General features: G+C 32.9%; 1 long non-coding RNA gene across 3 annotated transcripts; it reads right to left on the reverse strand.

Moving 5' to 3' along the window:
• Nucleotides 1–3,088: 3,088 nt before the first annotated feature.
• On the reverse strand, nucleotides 3,089–5,429 carry LOC140891069 (uncharacterized). Of its 3 annotated transcripts, XR_012152416.1 has the most exons (4): nucleotides 5,244–5,429; nucleotides 4,384–5,071; nucleotides 3,796–3,911; nucleotides 3,089–3,320 (listed from the first exon to the last, which is right to left on the reverse strand). It is a non-coding gene; the product is annotated as an uncharacterized lncRNA (long non-coding RNA). The 3 variants fall into 3 exon arrangements; XR_012152414.1 differs by lacking the exon at nucleotides 3,796–3,911 and having other exon boundaries at nucleotides 3,094–3,320; XR_012152415.1 differs by lacking the exon at nucleotides 3,089–3,320 and having other exon boundaries at nucleotides 3,334–3,911.
• Between the last annotated feature and the right edge of the window lie 5,643 nt (nucleotides 5,430–11,072).

The raw sequence follows: 11,072 nt of genomic DNA on the forward strand, positions 1-11,072 counted from the left end.
TTCGGGATCCCGAACATTCGGGATCCCGTCGGGTCGGGAGAGGGTAATCCCGAATAATATTTTTTTAAAAAAAAATTCTATGAAAATATTTTTAAAAAAAAATAATGAAAAAAATCAAACAATTTTTTAATAAATTACAAATAAATTAAAATTTCTTTATATATAACCATTAAAAAACTAAAACATTTTTTTAGTACATTACAAATAAACTAAAACAATAACTTAATTAATAAAAAACATATAATTATTCATAATAATAAAAAAACAAAATAAAAATTTATAACTCAATGTTAATATTAAAAAAGATAAATATAAAAAAATTATATGGTATATAATTATAAAAAAGATCTGGATTGAAAATTATTTTTAATCTATTTTGAAATATTTTCTTTAATCAATATGATATCTAAACTTCATCGCATTTGGAATTTTTTATTTTGTTTGTTCAGGATGTTGCTATAAACTTTGTGAAAAGTGATGAAACCAAAATCTTAAGAGACATAGCGCAATATTACAGTACTCAGATTGGTGAAATGTCAATGAATGCGTCTGATCTAATCTAACATTTCTTCGGAACACTACTTCTTGTTGAGTTGCTATTGTATCATTATGACCTACAGAGGATGAAGAAATGAAACAGTTTTGTCATAGCTGGCAGCTGCTTACCCTTTTGTAGAAGCAAATTGAGTGGCATAGTTGTTTGTTTGAAAAGTGTGGTTTTGAGTTCAAATGGTCGTGTTTAGTATAATATTTGAGAACTTATTTACTCTTTAGTTCGTTGATAAAGTAGAGTTAAGTTGTGTTTTGGATTAGTATTGGACCGAAATCTTTGTTTCCTAATGTTATGATTTTCCTACCTTCATCTTGGATTATTTTCTTGTTTTGCTCTCACTATCATCTTGGATTATTTTCTTATTTAAAAACTAATAATTTTAACATAAAAATTAATACTTTTGACCAAAATAATGATATTTTTAACAGAACAGTAAATACTTTTGACTACTTTTTATGTCAAATTAACATACATTACAAAGTTATATTTTTGACAAAAAACCAATACTTTTAATTTTAACAGAAAAACTAATATTTTTAACATAAAAAGTAATATTTTTTATTTCAAACTAGCACAAGTTGGATGTAATACTTTTGACATAAAAATTAATACTTTTAATCAAAAAAATAAAAATTTTAACCAAATAAATAATAATTTTTATGTCAAATTAATATACATTACAAAGTAATGTTTTTTTTTTTACAGAAAAACTATTATTTTCAACAAAAAATACACTAATATTTTTTACATAAGAACTAATACTTTTTATGTAAAACTAGAATACGTTAGATGTAATATTTTTGACAGAAAAAATAAAACTTTTGATATAAAAAAAATACTTTTGTCTTAAAAGAATAATTTAATACCATTTACCAAAAAAATAATGCTTTATATGTCAAATTAACATTCGTTAAATTTAATAATTTTGATAGAAAAATAATACTTTTAGCATAAGAACTAAAAATTTTAACAAAAAAACTAATATTTTTGACATACAAAGTATTGTCAAATTAGCATTTGTTAGAAGTAATATTTTTGACATAAAACATAATACTTTTAACAAATAAACTAATATCTTTGACATAAGAAGTAATATTTTTTATATCCAACCTACATTCGTAAGATAATTACGAAATATGATATGCTTATTTCACATGAAAAATATAATAAATTTATTCTATGATTTACTTGAAATGAAAAGTATTAATATTAGGTCAAAATATTATATTATATGTTTATTTCACGTGAAAAGTATTGCAAATTTAATATATGATTTAATTGAAATTAAAAGTATTATTTTTTGGGTCAAATGTATTATGTTTTAAGAAAAAAGTATTATTTTCATGTCATAACTATTATTTTTAATATATGTTTATTTAACATAACATAATTAGTTTTATGTTATAAGTATTACTTGTTACGTAAAAAAACAATACGTCTTTAGGTCAAAATTATTATTGCTCACGTATCCTTATTTAACATAGAAAATAATATTTTTTTAGGTCAAAAATATTATTTTTTATGCTAAAGTATTAGTTTTTATACCTAATGTATTACTTCTAACGTATGTTTTTTTATTTTTGACATAAAAAGTATTATTAAGGTACGTTTATTAAGTAATACTTTTTATGTCAAAAATATTATTTTTAAGGTATGTTAATTGAATAAAAAATATTATTTTTTTGGTAAAATGTATTTAGTAATTTTGTGCCAAAAATATTACTTTTTTTATAACTATTAGTTTTTATATCCAAAGTATTACTTCAAACATATTCTTATTTACATATAAAGTATTATTATTTTGGCCAAAAATATTATTTTTATGCTAAATCTATTAGTTTTTATGTCAAAAGTATTGTATTGTACTATATGCTTATTTGACATAAAAAATATCATTTTTTGGGTCAAAAATATTAGTTTTATGTTAAAATTACTATTTATAATATATGCATATTTGTTTTAAAAAAATAAGTATTTCTTTTTAAGGAAAAATTATTGGTTTTTATGCTAAAAATATTACATTTTATGTTAAAAGTATTATCTTATAATTTATGCTTAATTGAAATAAAAATTATTATTTTTTGGGTCAAAAAAATATTAGTTTTTATGTTAAAAGTATTAGTTTTTGTGTGAAAAATATTATTTCGTAATATATGCTTATTTGACATAAAAAAATATTATTTTTTTGTCAAAATTATGAAATATTACTTCTAATATATGTTTATTTGACTCAAAACTATTACTTTTTATGTCAAAAGTATTAGTTTTATGTCAAAAATATTATTTTGTAATATATGATTTTGATGCCAAAGATATTAATTTTGTGTCAAATGTATTAGTTTTTCAATACAAGTATTATTTTTTATGTCAAAAATATTAGTTTTTATGTTAAAAGTTTCATTTTTTAATATATGGTAATTTAAGCTTTACAGTATAACTTGTACAACATAGTAATTTCAATGAAAAATATAATACATTTTGATAAAAATAAAAAATAAAAATTAAGAATATCTTGATGAACCTAATGAGATCCTAATAATTTCTAACTTACTAGAAAAACACTAACATCATATAACGTGCTATTAATATTTATAATCAAAATGATTAAATATAAAATAAAGTTGGAAAATAACAAAAATCCAAACTATTACATTCAAGATCGACATTTATAAAGTCAGATGATCTATGGTCATTCCATTCCTCCATAAATTCATCATTGCCAACACCTTTGATGTTTTTTGCAGTCTCACCACAAATTTCGCAGAATCTGCACATGATGAATTGAAACCAATCACACATTACTAAACAGAGAAGAAAGTGTTGGGGAAAAGGACCTCAAAGCAAGCCGAAGCCGTTTTTCAAGTTATGAACTAGTTTGTGAAGTTCAAAGTTCTTCTTGAATATAATACAGAAAAGACAATTATTTTACATCTCTGAGGATTCCTACAAGTTTCAACCCATTCCCTAGTCCAGCCAAAAGTTGGAATTTGAAAACGAAAAAGAACAGAACTGAAACACAGCCATACAAATTCTTGAACCATGATTAAAACATTCATGCAAGCAAAAGAACAGAACTGAAACATAACCATACAAATTCTGAGGTTCGTGCAACGAAGACAAACCAGACTCTGTAGAAATTAAAGAATATGCATTTGACTCAAGATCAACAGCTTCCAGTCCCAAAGCCTTTCGATCACTCTCACCAGAGGAACTACTTATGAGTCAATTGATACTACAATTACCATCGCTACTGTTGTAAAAATCATGCTGAGAGCGAATTCCACTTAGTTCAATCAAAGATCCTTTGTTATGTTGCTCTTCAAATTCATGTTCTCGAGGATTTCTTCAATTTTGGATCCTTCACACACAACAACATCAGACATAAAGTGCATAAAAGAATCATGAATATGCATAGCATATTGGAACTCCAAACAAAACAAGAAAAGCACACAACACACACAAACACACATATTTTTATGCAACCATTAATTGAATAACACGAGGAAAGTAGCATCTAAAAAGCCAGACATGAAAAGAAAAAAAAACCCATGCCACTCTTTTTTTGCATATATTTCTTAAACAGATACAAGTTACGAATCATTAAACAACACCACAAATTCAGTCACAAAAAAGGGGGTTCACACGTTCTCCAAACTAGAATTCAAAGCTCATATTCTGATCAGTCACGATTTGTGTAGTTCTTTAACAAAATGATTTCTCCTCAATCAAAACATAATTCAAAAATTAGCAATAGGAACTTTTTTTTACACAATTTATTAGTTTATCAATAATTCTAAGTAGTCTTATCAATGTATTTATCAATAACTTACCATTTTCAAGGAGGTCTAGGATTCCCGATGCAGACAAGCTGACAGCGGCAAAGGCGATGGTTCCAAACCTCCGCTTTTCAGTGCTTGGAGCAGCATACTGTCCCTTATCAATTGCTTTTAACTATTCAAGAACCTTTGCCACGGTGAATTCAAATGGGACCTGCAAACACAGAGTACATTACTAGAAGTCTAGAACAGTATGGGACCAAGAGATTTCTTTACACTGGGTATAGTTGGGAGGGGTCATGCTGGATCTGTTTTGTTCCCTGCAGGCCGATGTTTCTCTGGTTTGTTTTCTCCACTTTTTGCAAAAAAGATGGCACTCAAGGAAGGTAAAATGGCACATCTTGTCACAGATTTAGCTCACAATCTAGCAAATGAATTGTGCCCTGTTAGCAACGTCTACTGAGTAAACGACAAGTCTTTCCCTAGAAAATTGGTCGCATCAAAACCAATCACTACACAGCTAAAAACAACAAGTTAATGGAAAATTTTATGTAAAAAAATACTTCGACTCTTCAAAGCACCAAACAGACACATATTAGATTATAACCAGATATCAACTAAAGCTTCGAGAGAGGATCGATAGGCAGAAATCCTCGTTCTTCCGTGGCAACAAAGAACAACACATGACACATGTATATAGGCTGACCTTCCCCTGGTAAATTCTTCGTTCTTCAATATTAACCTGATATATCATCAATTTTTCATTTACCCATCTATTTCCGATTGATTTAGGGCAAGAGTTCAATCAAAAGTAGGCGATTGATTTAGGACATGAGTTAGACGGAAAAATCATCAATTTTTCATTAACCCATCTATTTCAGATTTAAAAAAGAATAGGAACTTGTGACTTTCACCTGATAAATCTTCGTTCGTTGCCGGCAAGTTTCTCAGTTCGAAGCATCGATTCAAGATGGAGAGAAGCATCGATTTGAGATGGAGCGGCCATTGCCATGGTTTCCTGTTGATTTCCATATGCGATTATGATTTTGGCAACAAATGGCGTAAGAAAGGCGGATCATGATATGGCTCCAATTTACGGATTTGGGCTTTCTCTCCAAACCCTTCTCGTCGCCGTCCTCCGTCGATCCCCCGTCTTCTTCCGTCAATCCGCCGCCATGTACACCGGAGAACCATCTGATGAAGCTGGAAAGATGATATTTGTCCAAAATCATCCAACCAGATTTCCTCTCTTCTCCCTTCGATTTTCTCGCCACTGTCGTGTTAGAGTAGATGTCCTGCAAGCCAACTGTTGGCTAGAAATTTTATTGACTCACGTGTAATAAACAATCTTTATTTTAATATAATTACTCTTTTATTCAGTTATGGCATTTACTTTATCTTCATACCCATGCAAGCTGCATAGATAAAGACCTTGAATATATTATAGTAAATAAATATGAGGTTGTATAATGCGATCATGGATGGCTCGCATGCTGATCAAGTGCCTAAGGATCCGTTGGAGATACTACGAGGACCGGTTACGAGAGGCCGAGCTCAGAAGTTTAAGGAAGCATTTCAATCTTTGTTGCTGAAGACACAAGAGGGCGTTGGATTTCTTGATATTCAATTTGGAGGAAGTTATAATCTTATTGAGGTCAAAAGAGGTCAAGAAAGTAAAGAAATTGAAGACCCTGCTCGAAGCCAAGGCGCGCCCGCTCCCCAGACTCGCGCCATTATTTTGCGGAGAAGAAGCGCGCTCGCGCCTCATGATCGCGCGCCCGCGCTTACGGATGCCAAATTGACGATGTTTTGCGAGCTCTAGGCGCGCCCGCGCTACCTTATCGCGCGCCCGCGCCATGTCGTTTTACACGCACCGAAGGTGTTTGTGTGTGTGTTCGGGATTTTTAATATTTTGGATTTACTTTGTTTATTTTAGGTCTTTTATTCCTACTAGGAAACTTTAGGATATATCTTTGATATCTTTTTGATTTATTTTGCATTATCTTTCAATATTTAGGGTTGTAATATAAATACTACAACATTCATTATTTTAATGATAACTAAGATTTTCAGATTATTGATTATTCAATATAAAATTCTCTTTAGAATTTTATCAAAACTTTTGCTTTACCCAAAATCAAACTTATCAAAGTTTCATAGCTTTGTGGCGTTTGTCAATCGATTTTCAATTGGATTGTCAAAGACAGGTTCCTTTGAAGGTCTAATTGAATCTTTGATTGTTTTCTATCGTGAATTCTCTGATGCTAGTTACAGGTTCAACTAGAGGTGGAGATTCCAAAATCTGTTACTTGTTTCAAAGTCGGGACAACATTATTGAATTCTTTTGTTATCGAATTGAGGTGCGATTCGTTGAAATCGTGTTGCCTTTCATACATAAGATTCATATCATTTGGTATCAAAGCAAAGGTTTGAAACAAGTAAGTTTTCACATCTTTGTGACTATCTGTTCTTCGCGTTCTTCATCCTTCTTAAAGTTATTCCGAAAAAGCTAAAAAAAATAAAATAATAATAATAGAAGAAGCAAGATAACTTGTGGACAGTTTTCGTTCTTGTTCATCCTTGGATGCAAGTCAAAATTCGAGCATCCCTAAATTTCTTCTTTTTGTTTTTGTCAATCTTCGAGAGTCGATCTTCAAGCATCTAAAAGTTGTGAACTTGAGAGTTTGATTCACTTTTACACAAAGCAAAAGCCTACATAAATTGAGTGGAAAGAAAAAGAGTGTTGGAGTGATTCGTTTGGAGTGATCTGTGAGAACTTGTGTGAGGAATTTTACTACTAACCTTTTTCTTGCAGGTACCATGAATCCTAATAAAGATGCTAGTGAAAGTGTGAACCAAGGAATTTCCAAGGTTCAAATGGATGCGTTGATGGGTCAATTTACTAGGGTGATGAGGTCGGAGTTGGAATCTCTTCATGAGCGGATGAGTAGATTGGAGGAGAGTAGTGGTAGTGGAAAAAAAAATAAAGATAGGAAGGGAAATAATTTTGAAGGAGATGAGGAGAGTTTTGATGAGAATTGGGATGGATGGAGAAGAGTACATGAGGTTAGGCATAGGCGAGAAGCGGTACGAGGAAAACATACGGAGTGCAGTAAGGAGGATGGAAATATTAGTAGTATTAAGATGAAAATTCCAGCGTTTCATGGGAAGTCTGACCCGGAGGCGTATTTGGAATGGGAGAAGCGTGTGGAGTTTGTGTTTGATTGCCATCACTATTCTGACCTTAAGAAAGTGAGGTTGGCAGTGGTTGAGTTTGTAGACTATGTGTTAATCTGGTGGGATCAATTAGTGACCACTAGAAGAAGGTGTGGAGAGCCGCCTATTGAGACATGGGAGGAGATGAAGCGTGTCATGAAGAAGCGGTTTGTGCCTAACTATTATTATCGTGACATGTACAGGCGATTACAAACTCTGAAGCAAGGTCCAAGAAGAGTGGAGGATTACTACAAGGAGTTGGAAACCACGATGATCCGGGCCAACATTGAGGAGGATAATGAAGCTACAATGGCCAGATTTTTGTACGGTTTGAATAGAGAAATCCAATATCAAGTGGAGCTTCTCCACTGTTTTGATTTGGATGAGATGGTGCAGACAACCATGAAGGTGGAGCAGCAGCTCAAGAGGAGAGGAGCTGGTCGACTTCCTACCGGTGGAGGATCGTCAATTCCTTGCCGTCCAAGCGTTGCAAAACGGGAGGACAACAAGTCGGTGTCTAAGCCAAAATTTGACACCAAATTGGAGGCACCAAAACAAGTGGGTAAAGGTACACCTGAAACTACTAATACTCGTTCTAGGGATATTAAATATTTTAGATGTCAAGGACTTGGTCATATTTCCAGTCAGTGTCCTAATAAAAAAATTATGATTATGAATGCTGGTGGTGAGATTGAGTCGGAGAGTGAGAATGAGAAATATGATAGTATGCCTGCGTTGGAGGATCCTGATGAAGAGGGATATGATGCGGTGGTTGGAGAATTGCTAGTGACCAGGAGAGTGTTGAATGTACAACAAAAGGAGGAGAAAGAAACTCAAAGGGAGAATTTATTCCATACTAGATGCTTTGTGAATAACAAAGTATGTAGTGTTATTATTGATAGTGGGAGTTGCACTAATGTAGCGAGTTATGAGCTGGTGGAAAAGTTGAGTTTGCCTATTATAAAATATCCTCAACCTTATAAATTGCAGTGGTTTAATGATAGCTCGGAGGTGAGAGTGCATAAGCAGGTGGTAGTACCGTTTTCCATTGGTAAATATGTAGATGAAGTGTTGTGTGATGTGGTGCCTATGCAAGCTTGTCATATTTTATTGGGTAGGCCGTGGCAATTTGATAGAAAGGTGATACATGACGGTTTTAAAAATCGTTATTCTTTTACTTTGAAAAATGAGCCTATTGTATTGTTACCGATGACTCCAAAGCAAGTGTTGGAGGACCATTTGAAAAAGAAAAAGAAAGAAGAGGCCGAAAAAAAGAGTGAACAAAAAAGTGAGATGGCCTTAGAAAAAAATATTGAGAGAAAAAAAGATTAAAAAAAATTGAGAGGAAAGAGGCCGATAAAAAAATATTTATGGCCCAAAAGAGTGAGTTGCGAGAGATTTTACATGAGCATACTCCACTTGTGTTGATTTTCTATAAGAAATTTCTCCTTAACACAAGTGATATAGCCGGAAATCTTCCGAGCAATGTTGTTTCTCTTTTGCAGGAATTTGAAGATTTATTTCCGGAGGATTTGCCTCAAGGATTACCACCTTTGAGGGGGATTGAACATCAAATTGATTTTGTGCCCGGAAGTGCGTTGCCAAACCGTCCAGCGTATAGGAGCAACCCGGAGGAAACAAAAGAGATGCAAAGACAGGTAAGTGAACTTTTAGATAAAGGCTTTGTGCGTGAGTCCATGTCACCGTGTGCTATGCCTATTTTGTTAGTTCCTAAGAAAGACGGTTCATGGAGAATGTGTGTGGATTGTAGAGCCATTAATAACATTACCATCAAGTATAGGCATCCTATTCCTAGACTAGATGATATGTTGGATGAGTTGCATGGTTCTAGCGTCTTTAGTAAAATTGATTTAAAAAGTGGTTACCATCAAATTAGGATGAGAGAAGGTGATGAGTGGAAAACTGCATTTAAAACCAAATACGACTTGTATGAGTGGTTGGTTATGCCCTTTGGACTAACTAATGCACGTAGCACTTTTATGAGATTGATGAACCATGTGTTGCGTGCTTATATTGGAAAATTTGTTGTGGTATATTTTGATGATATCTTGGTATATAGCAAAAATTTGGATGAGCATGTCGAACATTTGAGAATTGTGCTAATCGCACTAAAAGATGAACAATTGTATGCTAACTTGAAGAAGTGTGTGTTTTGTACAAAAGAACTTGTGTTTCTTGGTTTTATTATGAGTTCCCAAGGTGTCAGAGTTGATGAGGACAAGGTAAGTGCAATTTGAGATTGGCCAACGCCTACTTCTATTGGTCAAGTTCGAAGTTTTCATGGTCTTGCAAGTTTCTATAGGAGATTTGTGAAAGATTTCAGTACTTTGGCGGCACCTATGACTGCAGTGATCAAGAAGAACGTTCCATTCCATTGGGGCGAGGAGCAAGAGAAGTCTTTTAATATTATCAAGCATAAATTAATTAATGCTCCTTTACTTGTTTTACCTGATTTTACTAACACTTTTGAAATTGAATGTGATGCGTCAGGTGTAGGAATTGGAGGTGTCTTGATGCAAGGTGGGCGACCGATTGCTTACTTCAGTGAGAAGCTTAGTGGGGCGTCCTTGAATTATCCTACCTATGACAAGGAGTTTTATGCGTTGGTAAGAGTACTTGAGACATGGCAACACTATTTGAGGCCAAAGAAATTTGTGATTCATACAGATCATGAATCATTGAAGCATCTCAAAGGACAACACAAGCTAAACAAGAGGCATGCTAAGTGGGTGGCGTTTGTGGAAACTTTTCCCTACGTTATCAAATACAAGCAAGGGAAGGAAAATGTGGTAGCGGATGCTCTATCACGAAGGTATGTACTTTTATCTAATCTAGATTCTAAATTCTTAGGATTTGAGTATGTGAAAGAGTTATATACTAGTGATCTTGATTTTGGTGAGATATATGCGTCATGTTTGCATGGTCCAAAAGATAAATTCTTCATGCATGATGGGTATTTGTTTAAGGAGGATAAGTTATGTATTCCTAAGTCATCTATTCGTGAATTACTTGTTAAGGAATCACTTGGGGGTGGTTTAATGGGGCATTTTGGAGTGGCTAAAACTTATGAAACTTTGCATGAACATTTTTATTGGCCACATATGAAGCATGATGTTGAGAAAATTTGCGAAAGATGTGTGACTTGTAGGAAAGCAAAGTCTAGACAACAACCACATGGTTTGTATACTCCACTTCCCGTTCCTAGTGAACCGTGGGTAGATATTTCTATGGATTTTGTTTTAGGACTACCGAGGTCTAAGAAGGGGAGGGATTCAATTTTTGTTGTGGTTGATAGATTTTCTAAGATGGCTCATTTTATTGCTTGTCATAAATCTGATGATGCTTCTCATGTTGCTGAATTGTTCTTTAATGAAATTGTTAGATTGCATGGCATGCCTAGGAGTATTGTGTCTGATAGAGATACTCGTTTCTTGAGCTACTTTTGGAAAACATTATGGTGCAAACTTGGTACTAAACTACTGTTTTCGACTACATGTCATCCTCAA

The sequence above is a fragment of the Henckelia pumila genome, chromosome 3 (genome assembly GCF_033568475.1).
Source record: "Henckelia pumila isolate YLH828 chromosome 3, ASM3356847v2, whole genome shotgun sequence".
NCBI classification, from domain to species: domain Eukaryota; kingdom Viridiplantae; phylum Streptophyta; class Magnoliopsida; order Lamiales; family Gesneriaceae; genus Henckelia; species Henckelia pumila.